This window comes from Apium graveolens, chromosome 2, assembly GCF_009905375.1.
Source record: "Apium graveolens cultivar Ventura chromosome 2, ASM990537v1, whole genome shotgun sequence".
In the NCBI taxonomy this organism is placed as follows: Eukaryota; Viridiplantae; Streptophyta; class Magnoliopsida; order Apiales; family Apiaceae; genus Apium; species Apium graveolens.
The window spans coordinates 30,531,399-30,545,505 of NC_133648.1; positions in this window are offsets into that span (position 1 = coordinate 30,531,399).

Genomic DNA, 14,107 nt, shown 5'->3' on the forward strand with positions numbered 1-14,107 from the left:
CTTGAGAATGTCATCATTGAAAAAGTAGCTCTAGTCTCAGGACTTAAACACAATCTGCTGAGTGTTAGTCAAATTTGTGACAGAGGTTATTATGTGGATTTCTTTGAAGAACACTGTGAAGTTGTAAGCAAATCTAGAGGCAAAGTTGTTCTGAAGGGATACATGCATGGTAATATTTATGAAGCCAAGCTTTCAACAGGTTCTGATGGTTCTGCAATCTGTCTGTTAAGCAGAGCATAAATTGAAGAAAGCTGGAATTGGCACAAGAAACTCTCTCATTTAAATTTTAACAATATAAATGAACTAGTTAAGAAAGATCTTGTGAGAGGACTGCCAAAATCAGTATTTGCTCCTGATGGCCTCTGTGATTCATGTCAAAAGGTAAAACAAAAAAAATATTCATTTAAGAGCAAGACTGAATCTTCAATTCTTGAGCCTTATCACCTACTACATGTTGATCTATTTGGTCCAGTGAATGTCATGTCTATTGCAAATAAGAAATATGCTATGGTCATAGTAGATGAGTTTACCAGATACACATGGGTGTATTGTACAAAAAGTGAAACTGCGTCTATCTTGATTGATCATGTCAAACAACTGGATAAGTTGGTCAAAGACTCTGTGAAAATTATAAGAAGTGATAATGGCACTGAGTTCAAGAATATGATTATGGAAGAGTTCTGCAAAGACCATGGAATAAAGCAGGAATTTTCTACTCCTGGAACTCCACAGCAAAATGGAGTTGTTGAAAGAAAGTATAGAACTCTTATTGAAGTTGCAAGAACTATGCTTGATGAAGCAAAGTTACCAACCTACTTTTGGGCTGAAGCTGTGCAGACTGCTTATTTTACTCAGAATGCAACACTTATCAACAAGCATGGAAAGACACCATATGAGGTGGTGAAGAAAAAGAAGTCAAATCTGAAGTACTTTCATGTATTTGGATGTAAGTGTTTTGTTCTTAAGACTCATCCTGAATAGCTATCCAAATTTGATCTAAAAGCTGATGAAGGAATTTTTGTTGGATATCCACTTTCCACAAAAGCCTTTAGAGTCTATAATTTAAGAACAAGGATTGTCATGGAATCTATCAATGTCTCTTTTGATGATAAGAAGATTACTGGACTTGAAGATTTCAATGATCATGATCAGCTGAGATTTGAGAATAAAGCTTTAAATTCTGATTATGTAAATTCTGATAGTCTAAATCCTGATACTGCAAACTCTGATCGGTTAAACTCCGATGTTATTGAAATTATGGTAACTACGCCAAAGGAAAATGCACCTGTGCAGGGGAAGCATATTGAAGATCCAATCACATCTCAAGAAGCATCAGAACCTAGAACAGGCTCTTCAAGTTCTGATTCATCAAGTTCTGATGGGCCAAGTTCTGATAATTCTGGAAACTCAAATTTTGATTCATCAAGTTCTGATGGGCCAAGTTCTGATAATTCTGGAAACTCAAATACTGAAGGATCCAACTCAGAGAACATGATTTCAGGGGGAGCATCAGAAAATGTTGATGGAGATAGCATGGATCATGGGGGAGCATCCAGTTCTAGAGATAACCTTCCATCTGCAAGGAAGTGGACTAAAGCACATACACCTGACTTGATTATTGGAGATCCTAAAACAGGTATTAGAACTAGAACAGCAATATTAAATGAATGTATCTATCATTCTTTTCTTTCTCAGGCTGAACCAAAGAAAGTAGAAGAAGCTCTTCAAGATGCTTATTAGGTGCACGCAATGCAGGAAGAGTTAAATGAATTTGAAAGAAATAAAGTCATCAATATTAACTCATGGGGATGAAGGTACAGTGGAATTGCATTTTGTTCCAACAGATCAACAACTAGCAGATATCTTCACAAAACCACTATGTGAATCTATTTTTACAAGATTGGTAAATAAACTTGGAATGGTTTCAGGTTCTTTCTCTAAATCTGCTTAGTTTATGTTCTGATTCATCAGACTTTATAATCAGTATTTACAGATATTACTATCTTTATGTAATCTGTGCTTAAATTGTAATTTACTTAAGTGTTGATTGTTGTCTGATGTGAATTTCTAAACTCTGATAGTGATATGAATGTTTCTGTGACTATTCAATCCAATGAGGATAACTGTGCTAGATGTTTACCTAGTAGTCTCTAATATACTAATGATCCCATGTTTGAAGTAATTGTTTATGTGGAAATCTTTTAACACAAGCAAATTCTGATATTGAGTTTGGTTAGGTTTACTTTGTGTATCTTATTACTAAGTCAAAAAACTAGAATAATGCTTTTTATCTGTTAAGTTCTGATGTTGGTAAATCTTATGGATGTACTAAGTGCTGATAAGCCTCACTTATCAAAAGAAAAAGTAAAGAAAAGAAATAAATATCAGGTACTCCTTTAAGATCTAGAGAAAAATGTATGTGGAAGGGAAGACTCAAGTGCATTGCTGGTATTAAGTAATATGCATTAGAAAAGCAAAATAAAATTTTCTTGGTGACTTTTCACATTCTATGATTACTGGAGAAATACTATCATAATAGCATTAATTCTGATAAGCAGTCGTGACTCACTTACACTGAGAAGCCACTGTAAAAAAGAATTTCAAAGATGCATAAAATGAGCACAAAACAGTTGAGGTAGATTCATGCATGAACTCATTCTATAGTAGACTTCAGACTAATGACAGATTTTGAGCACAATTCTTAGTTATGCCTTATTTCTAAGATGTACTGAAGTTAATCAGACTTTACTCTTTGTCTCATATTTAGCTTAATGCACACACTTACACTCCATATGAATGATGAAAATTACTGTGGTGATCAATGTTGTTTTAGATGAACAGTTTAAGTGTTAGTTGCATAAATTCTGAGGACAAGTTCTGATGGAAGTTCTGATGATTAAGTTCTGTTGAAACCATATCAGTATTTGTGTGAAGAATTACAGAAATAAATATTCACTTTTTGAGTACAGGAGCCATATTCTGATTACTTTTAAATTATGATAATAATCAAGTTCTGATGCTTACGTGGCAGTATTTATTTAATTGATTTATTTTTGGTCAATACTTGAACGGTTATATTTTATCAGAATATTGGTTTAAGTGAGATAAAGACAGTAATAATCATTTGTTTAGTGGGAACAGTTTTTTTTTTTGAAAAACTGCATGTGCATAGTAATCATTACTTATTTCCCGTGCCCATTAACTTTTTTCTTAACTACTGCATGGCTGACAGGTGTAACTTCTGTTCCACTTCTCAATAACTGCTGTCAAGTGGCGTGTATAAGTAAAAGAGAGAAAAGATTTTAAATCTTTTATTTACATTTCTTTCTATACTCTCTCTCTTTTTCTTATTCTCTCATATTCTTTAACAGTTTTCTCTCCAGGTATTTTATCAAACACCTTTCAGGCAATCTAAATTCTCACTCATTTACAATGGCACCCAAGGATATAATCTTTAATGGAGCAAAGTTTGTCCCCAACAACTATGCTGCCATTCTCACTAAAAGTGAAGCTCCTTCAGAACTTCATTTTATTCAGGATTTCTTATCTCACATTAAAATTGGGTTCGCTTTGACGCAGCCATCCTATTTATCTGGAACTCAAGTTCTGACGTTTTGGCGTACAGGACTTTATGATGATGTTGGTAAGAATGGGACTCCAAGTATCGTGTTTACAACACATGAGGTTGAGTATGTTGTTACTCCGGCAACAGTTTGAAAAGCTTTACACCTACCTGAAAACTGTCAATACAGTTCTGCTGTTGAAGAGCCATTGCTACAGCAAATGATGGCTAATCTTGGGTATGAACAGAGTTTGGCTAAGTTGGGTCAACTCAAGCGCCCATATATTTGAAAGGAATGGAGCTTCTTCTTTGATTGCATCACGAAGACGTTTGCCAACAAGTGCTCAAATTTTGATGCCATTCCTATTCTGACACAACAAATTGGGTATGCACTCTTAAACCGGTCTCATTTCGATTATGCAAAGACTGTGTTATGTTTTATAGGTGATAGAATGAAAGAGGACATGAATGTAGTTTACTTTGCTAGGTTCTGTCAGTTAATCTATAGTTATTGTACTTCAGAAGAACCACAATTAGCAAGTGAACATATAGAACCATTTAGATTAGCTGAGAGGGCTTTTTACTGATCTTTTAACTGCTGACAATAAGAAGGGAGTTTTGAGACCCCTTAGAATTCCTTTATCAGTAAAGCAAGCCCTTGTAAATGCTGATGTTGCTACCTATTCAATGTTATATCCTGATGTCCAACCCACCAATACACAGCAGCCATCAGCACCTACTACTGTCACTCAACAACCACTAACATCAGAACATGCCAACCAGCCATCAACACATAATCAAGTGAATCCTTCTTCTTCTAGAGCAAAGAGGACGGAGACTGTACCTCAGACACAACAAAAGAGAAGGAAGATGATTCTGATAGATAAATCTGATGATGAGGCACAAGTTCAACCAAAAGAACCTGTTGTTGAAGTAGTTGAGGAAGTGTCTCCTCAGAAAATAAAGGAAACTAGGAGTTCTAGGCCCCTCAAAAGGCTTAGAAAGATAAATTCTGATGACAAAGCTCCCAAAGTCTCTCCACCCTTGAAGAGATTGAAGAAACAAAGAGCTAACAGGGACATAGTTGAGTCAGATTCAGAGGATGTGGAAGCAGCAACTAAGGAAGGGGATCAGGAATCTCTGATCCCAAATGAGCCAATTGTGATTGAATCCCTTCCATCTACACAACCAAAATTTGTTGAAGCCACTGAATCTACACCTCCACTGTTGCCAATTCAAGCTGAAGAAATTGCTCAAGACAGAGTGACTACACCTTCTATGTCTCCACATAATGATCCATTACATACAGATGCACCATGTACAAGTACTGAAGTTGATATTCACAATCTAAATGTACCTGCAGTTCTGTACTTAGAAGCTCCAACCATTTCTCAATACACTCCACCAGCAACTCCACTGCTAGATGCTGGTGTCAATGCAGATGAATCTTCTATTGCTTCACATACAGTAATTCTATCACAAGATGCTGATACTGAAGATTCTGCAAGTTCTGTTGAAGTAAATACTGACAATACTGGTGAAGCTGCTACAAATGAAAATGCTGATGCAGCTGGTCCTTCACGACATGTACCTCTACAAACAGTTGATAAAGTTGATTTGATTAAAAAGTTTGTGAGAGAGGATGCACCAGTACCTTGGAGTGAAACTAATAGAGGTAGGGAATGGATCAAGGAGTGGAACAAAGTTGATTTTGTTCCTACTGCAAATATTCTTGCTGAGCACCTGGCTAAAGCCGATGAGATGCTAATGAATGATGACTTCAAAGCACAGCTCAGAGTTACTGTATTGAGTACCAGGAACCTTCAATGTCAACACTCAATCACTCAAGCCAAGGTGAACAAAATTCAAGAAACATTGATTCAGCAAGACATGAACTTTAAACTGGATAAGAACAGATTTTTCAAGCCTGCCTTTACCAGAGTTAAGGTATTGAGAAAGCTCAGGAGAAACAGCAAGCTCAGATTGCTGAAGTACTAAAGAATCAAGCTTCTCAACAAGTTCAACTAAATGAAATTCAATCTTTAGTGGAATTATTTCTCTCTCTCCTATTACCTGATGATGCCAAAAAGGGGGAGAAAGTGATTAAGTCCAAATGCTCTACTGATTTAGCACCGAAGAAAAAGGATGATGGAAATGATGACCAGGGAAACTCTGAAAAGGGTAGAGCTCATGGTCAAGGCAAAGGCTCTTCATCTAGGAAAGCAGGAACTTCTACACAGAGATCAAGCTCTGATGCTGATAGAAGAATAAGTTCTGATAAGCAAGTTCTGACTAAGCCTGATGTTCTGATACAGGGTGAAAGTCAAGAATCACAGAAGTCTATGCAGACACTGAAGTTCAAGGGGAAGGAAACAAAAGTCTACTATCAAGACCCAGAAGCTGGATGAAGAAATTTCAAAAAGACTATTTCTCAAAGACAATCCAGGAATGGACTTTGAAAGTCTGAAGGAAGAAGAAGCCAGACTTAAAGCAGAAAATGTCAAATCCAAGTCTAAAGCTTCTATTACTGCAAAGAAACCTCCAAAGCCTAAGGGCATTGCGGTTAAAGAGAAAACAAACTCTGAGGCAACCAAATCTGAATCCAAATCCAAATCACAAGTAGAGGTAGATCCTAGGTTCAAGGGCAAAGCTAGAGTTGATGAACCTGTAAAGATATATATGCCAATCATGGATCTAGAAGCAAAATCTGATGAAGATGCAATTCTGATTTTGAAGAAGAAAAGCAATATTCAAGCAACCTCTGACAGAGCTCAAGTTGTCTTGACATCAGAAAAAAAGAAAACCTCTGACATTGCTCATGTTAAACCTTCAAAAATTCTACTACCTGGGTTTACTAAAGCTCAACAATCTACTCAACCTTTGAAGACTACATCAAGTGGTTTTGAAGCAAGATTTATTCGAGGGAAGGAAGCTAGAGATAAAACAGGACTGGGTAATGCTGATGAGAGAAGATTAAACAATTCTACCTTAGATCCTACATCTCTTTCTGAACCAGGAGTAGGGACAACTCCAGAAAGACTAAATCAATTGGAGTCTGTACAAATGGTATACCATTCTGTGTTAAAAGAAGATATCATGCTATACTTCATGGCATATGGGAGGGTATTCCAGATAAGAAAGGATGCTATTCGTTTGAAGTACTTTGAAGAATTTCAATATGTGCTATTTCTACTTCAAGTAAAAAATAGATGCTGATAAATTTTGAAGGATATACAGGTTAAAGCTGATATCAGACTTTAAGGATGGTAAAAGCTCTAAAGACTGTGAGTTGTAGTTATTTAATCAAATTCTCATATGCATTTGTACTTAATGTTTTTGACATCATCAAATATCTATTGAACTTGTATATTATGCTAATTTACAAGTTGGGGGAGATTGTTAGATATATTTGTGATGTCATGTCTAATAATGATTTGTGTTTAGTTTTCAGATCTTGACTAACAGGACAAATCAGGACTTAACTGGAAATCAGTACTTATACTGAAGTCAGAACTTAAGAAATCAGAACTTAAGTTATCAGAACTTAAGATATCAGAAGATATTTATCAGGAGATAATATCAGGACTTAAGAAGACATTCAGTTAAGGAAGGCGACTGATTGAAAGGAAAGAAGATCAAGACTAAAACAAGAAGAGATATGCATGGAGAAGAATTATATGAAGAATAGAAGACTTGGAGGAAAATATAACTAATTGATATATTTTAGGATGCAGACTTATACTCGATATCAATTAGAAGATTATCTTGTAACTGTGTGTCTATATAAACACATCATAGGGTTTACACTATATGCGTTATCTTAATCGAGAATATTATTCATTGTAACCCTAGCAGCTCTCGTGATATTTTGTTCATCACTGAGAGAGAACGGTTTCATTGTAATACTATTTTATTAATAAGATTATTCTGTGTTTCATACTTGTGTTCTTAATTCGATTTGATTGTAGTATACACTGTATTCAACCCCCTTCTACTGTGTGTGTGACCCAACAATTGAATTATCTATTTTTCTTTTAAAAAATTCGTAACATAGAGGGTTCAAAGTTATATACAATTGCAATATCTTGTATTACATAAATGCAATAACGTAAATGCAATAGTATATAGGGAATTTGACAAATATACCAACTTTTGGAAATTTATTTGCAACTCTACTACCTTGCTTAAAATCTTGCCAATTTACTATCTTTTTAAACATAGAAATAATTAAATTGCCAAAATACCATCTTCATCTTCTCATTCCTTTTTTTAACTTCTCTCCCTTTCTCTCTCACTCTCCTCTCACTGTCTCTCTCTCTCGTTCCCTACTCTCTCTCCCCCCCACCTTTCTCATCTCTCTCCGCACCTTCGCTTTCTCCTCCGCCGAAGAAGCCGCCGCCGAGCGCCGCCGCCGCAAATGTCGTCTCCGCATCAAACCCCCTCTCCACGCCCTCCATCAGGTGGCGTAATTAATGCAAATCTTCTGAAACATCCAGCCTGAATCGGATACATAACTGTGTGTCAGGAAAACAGTTCCTTTTATCAAAGTGTCATTTTTTCTGATCAATGTGTGTGCGTGTGTGTGAATTTGAGAATTTTAGGTGGAATATGTGTGATTTTGTTTGACAAACAACTATGTTGAGCTGAGCTTGGTGTGTGGGTGATTTTCTCAAGCTGTTGGTCATCGCTTAAAGCTTGCATCCGATACCTTTACTAATTTTTACCAATTTTTGTGCATATTTTAATTGTTCTTTATATTAGTTTTGGTCCCGCGGGGACATTCATTTTTCGCTATTTGCAACCACTTGGGCTACTTATGTTGCAACTAAATGTAATTTTTAACAGATTTTTTTAAATTTATATTTTTGGTTGCATACATGGTTGCTAGCAGTTGCAGATATGGTTGCAAATACAACCTCCGTATTTTTATAAATATTTTTTGAAAGATAGTATTTTTGCAATTTATTTTAAAAATTGACAATATTTTTACAAAAAGTTTGTAAAATTTGGGTAAAAGCCCTAGTATATATGCTTTTTGAAAAATAAAATTATAATATTTTAATTGAATTAATTTTATATTCAAAAAACTTATTAATGTATCGAAACTTATAATTAACCAAAAAAATATTCTTGAAAACCCATATTTATTTAATCCTCATTATTTATATTAATTTTATACTTGTGACATCATTTTTTTGATTTTTTTTAATAATACTTTTGTCATGGATAAAAAGTGAAGTGTATTTATTACTTGTAATTAATGACAGGGTTGGAGAGTTTAGAACATTAATGGTTTCCCCTGTATTTCTTAACTTAATATATCCTTACAAGATGAATATGTATTCTAGTTTGTTTAGTGAATCAAGTCGTGACGTAGTTTTGAGAATGAAGGAAGTCCCTTCTTTGTTGGCATTGAAAGTATATAACCTAGGGTTAGGAGACTGAAAAGACTACTTTCCGTGTTTTGATTGGGCTTTGATGGTGTAGAAATTAGGGATTTGCTTACTTATAAGATTGTAATGACTGCTCTTTTAGGGATCGTTTAGTTCGTCAAATTCTGAGATCAGTTATGAGTTTCAGTCATCTTAACATATATAATGATATTATATTATTGGATAGTTTCATTAATATAATCATTTTCTTATTATAATATTTTCCTTTACTATATTTGGTTGTTGGCTATATAAACATATCCTCTATTGTAATTGATAACAAGTCGTATTATAATAAAACTATACTTTTCTCTCTCTTTTCCATACTTTATCATGGTACCAAGAGTTATGGTTCGATTCAAGATAGGTTGATAATGAGTTATATCGGGTTGGGTTTCACATGTTGGGTTTAAAACATGTGATATGATTATTATTTCTTCTCGTATTCTTCTTATTCAAATCGACTATTTTTTTCTCGAATAATTTTGAGTTTTAATCATGACTATTATTTTTTTTCTTCGATTTGGTTGGATTTCTCATGGGTAAACAAAATTAATTTTAGTTAAATTTTGTTTTTGCTGGTTTTGGTTGGGACTCTCATACAACTTTACTGCTGCCCTAGGCACATCTGTATACTTCTCTGCTTTTTTATTTTATTTTATCCGGTGCTTTAGGCAAATTGGCCCTTCACGGGATTTGTGTAGGTTATTTGGTGCTCTAGGCACGTTGGTTTAGTATATTTGGTGCTCTATGCACATTGGCCCAACGAGGGATTGTTTAGTTTATTTGGTACTCTAGACACATAGGCCATTTGAGGGATTGGTTTAGTTTATTTGGTGCTCTAGGCACATTGACCCGTCACTGGGATTGGTTTAGTTTATTTGGTGTTCTAGGCACATTGGTTTAGTTTATCGGATACTTTAGGCATATTGGCCCTTCGCGGGATTTGATTAGATCTGGATAAAATTTAAACTGGGATACAGTGTTTATTTGGTTGAGAATGGATACAGTTTATTGACTTGGATTCGGTTATTTAGAGTTTGTGTTGAATTGTGTTGTGCAAGACATGCCTATACAATAACAAGACTAAATCACATTGACAACCCTGAGATTTAGTTGTTTGATAATCAATTTTTTATTTTGTATTGTATCACTTGAGTCTGTAAAAAGGTTAGAAGATAGGACTGGAGTATTTTCTGTAAACATATTCAAGTTAAGGAATAAACTCTGGAAGAAGATCAAGCCATGATCATGCCTCAGAGAAAAGTGTAGAAGCTTGGACTTGAATAAGTTTATTTTAGGAACAATGTTCTAAGTCTAGATATCGACAAGTCACAGATCAAGTAATATCGAGAAGTCATTCGAGAACTCCAGAATGACTTATCAAGAAGTCCAAAATTGCTTACAGAGAAGTTTCAGAGATATCGACAAGTCAAATGAAGATCTAAAGATCAGAGATATCGACAAGTCATTTCTGCATGTAGAAAACTCAGAGATATCGACAAGTCAAATAAAGATGTGAAGATTGGAGATATCGATAATTCAAATTCTCATTAAAGATCTCAGAGATATGGACAAGTCAAAATGTATATAGAGATCTCAGAGATATCTATAAGTCATTTCTACATGTAGAGATCTAGAGACCTCGATAAGTCAAGTACACTTATAGAGAACTCAGAGACCTCGACAAGTCAAATATACTTATACAAAACTCGGAGACCTCGACAAGTCAAATACTATTGGGTAATGGGAGGGGGTGAATGTGTTTTAGACAATTTTAATGGCTTTTTGAACTTTTAAGAATGGTGAATAGAGTAATCTGTATTATAGAGATAATGTGCTTTAACAAAATAATTAAAACAGGCACATGGACACAATTATCTTTCAAAACCTACTTGATTTTATATTAAAATTAAGCTAGTGTTTTGCTATGAATATTTGGGTTCTTAGTATGTTAAGAACTCAGTTTCTCTCTTGAGAGTTACAAGATTTTTCGAATCTATTTGTTACTTCAAAACAAAGCATCCAGTGTTTACTTTATAGAACAGTAACCACTGTTTTTTACATAGCATGCAACGGCATGTACTAAACCCTATTTTTGGATAACCAAATCTTTCTATTTCTGGTTTAGTGTATCTTTGCTAATCTATCCTGACTGTGACTGTACTTTGCCATCTAATCTTGACCCTTGATCTTGTACTCTTCAAGATGCTTTTGTAGACTTTTCAAATCAGTGATTGATTCATTTGTTGATTGATAATCTTGGATATTTAACTGATCTGCATTCTGTACTTGTTAGGAATATGTTGTGTACTTGATGATAAGCTAAACAAAACACCTTAGTACATTTAACTTAGTGAATTTTGTAGCATCCGATGGATGATCAATTATAGTCCCGACGGATGATTCAATATAGTCCCGATGGATGACTAATTGATATCCATCGGGTGAGTAGCTTATGTAACAATAAGTCATGTAGCACATTTCTGCAAAGAACTTTGTATAGCTTCTGTAGTAGCTTATGAGTCATGGAGACTGCTAGTAGATGTGCAGAATAGGTTGATTAAATATAAATATAAGATGTCTTGTAATTCTGCACAAATAAAATGGAGTCAAGTGATAAATGGCTACCCGACGGATGATTAACAAAGCTACCCGACGGATGATCAACAAGGCAAGATGATGGATAACAAGCATGTACCTGACGGATGATCAATTCAAACATCTGTCGACAGTGACAACACAGTCACATGCGTTGGGTGTTTGTAAAAGGAATGTGGCAGCCTGTTTAGCAGGAAAATGAGAACAAAGAAGCATTACCATTTTCATGCAAGCTATGAAGGTTTTCAAAGATGCTGGAATAGAGTAATGAAGTAGCATAGAGTTAGACTTGATAGTTTTGTTTTATTATCTTGTCTTTTTGCTATGTAAACTTGGTGATATATAAACCAAGTGCAGCAAGTAGAACAACATCTAACTAGACTAAGAAAATACATTCTCAGAGAAACATTTGTAAGCTGTATCCTTTAGCATTTCTCTGCAAGTTTTAGTTGTTCATACTTGTAAGCAGCTGTGAGCTTATTTGAGCTATACAAAGTTCTCTCTCTCTCTCTCTCTCTCTCTCTCTCTCTCTATATATATATATATATATATATATCTGGTGGATACATTCAAATCCACCAAAAATTTTTAAAGACTTATGTTTTATTACTTGTGTCTTGATTTATATAATTCTTTCATTCCGCACTTTGCAAATCATACACATATATATTATTGAGTTGAACCATTTTTCATAAATCTTAAAAAGAAGCCGGAACTACATTCAACCCCCCCTTCTTTAATTCTTGTTGTATTGTTAGGGAATAACAATTGGTATCAGAGCAAGCTCTTGAAGTACAAAGAGTTTAAAGATCATAACAAAATAACAAGATAAACAAGAAGGATGTTGGAGTGAAGATTCCATTTCTGGACAAAGACAATTATCACCACTGGAAGGTGAAAATGCACCTACATCTTCTTTCTCAAGATGAGGCCTATGTGGATTGCATTGAAGGAGGTCCTCATGTACCAATGAGAGCTGCAACAGGGAATGAACCATCTGTTCCCAAGCCTAGGCATGAATGGTCAGATCCTGATATTGAGCAAGTCAGGAAAAATAAGAAGGCCATGAATATATTATTCAATAGAGTTGATGGTGATATGTTTGATAACATCATTAACTGCAAAACTACCAAGGAGATTTGGGACACAATTCAGATTATCTGTGATGGTACTGATCAAGTAAGGGAGAATAAGATGCAGCTGCTAATTCAGCAATATGAGCACTTTCATTGTGAAGATAGTGAGTCTCTCATGGACATTTTTAGTAGGTTTCAAAAACTTCTAAATGCTTTGAAGTTGCATGGAAGAGTCTATCAGACAAAAGACTCCAATCTCAAGTTCCTTAGATCTCTTATAAAGGAATGGAAACCAATGACAGTCTCATTGAGAAACTCTCAAAATTACAAGGAGTTTACTCTAGAGAGACTGTATGGCATCCTGAAGACTTATGAGCTTAAAATAGAGCAAGATGAGAGGATGGAGAAAGGAAGGAAGAAAGAAGGGTCCATAGCACTGGTTGCTGAGTTAGAGAAAGAGAAATAGGTGAAGGTAGAAACTGTTGAGTCTACTTCAAAGGTCTGTGATAACAAGGGCAAGGGGCTGGTAGCCGAAAATGAAGATTCTTTGAGATAAAATGATATGGATGATATTGATGAACATCTTGCATTTCTTTCCAGAAGATTTGCCAAGCTCAAGTTCAAGAAGAACTTTGGAGCAGCTAAGCCAAATAGAAACATGGTGGATAAATCAAAATTCAAGTGTTTCAAATGTGGCTTGGTAGAACACTTTGCCAGTAAGTGTAGAAAGTCAGATTCCATCAAGAAGAAGTTTGAGCCTGTGGATTATAAACAGAAGTAGTTTGAGTTGCTCAAACAAAAGGAAAAGGGCTTTTATTACACAAGAAAATGACTGGGCAGCAGATGGTCTGGATGAGGATGAAGATGTCAGCTATGTCAATCTAGCCCTAATGGCCAAGTCTGATTAAACAAAGATAAGTTCTTCAAGTAATCAGGTAATCACCACTAACCTTGCACATTTATCTAAAGCTGAGTGTAATGATACAATTAATGACATGTCTACATAATTGTATCATTTGTGTGTTACACTTGTCCCCTACTAAGGAAAATGCTAAAATTAAAGAAAACAATTTGTTTTTAAGTGAGAGGAATAATGTGCTAGAGTCTCAGTTCATTGAATTTGAAAAATTAAGAATAGAATGTAAGATTGCTAAGGATGAATTAACAGAGTCCTTGAAGAAAGAAGAGATTTTGAAGAAGCAGCTTGAACGAGAGCAGGAGGTGATTAAGGCATGGAAATCATCTAGAGATGTCCATGCTCAAATCACCGAAGTTCAAGGAATTGAGTCCTTCTGTGATGCAGCCTGGAAAGAGAGTAAAGAGAAGCTGGAATCCAATTTAGTTGAAGGATTGCTAACAGATGTAGACTCGACAGATGATGAGAGTCATCCGTCGGATAATCAAAAAATTATCCGTCAAGTGACATAAATCCTCAT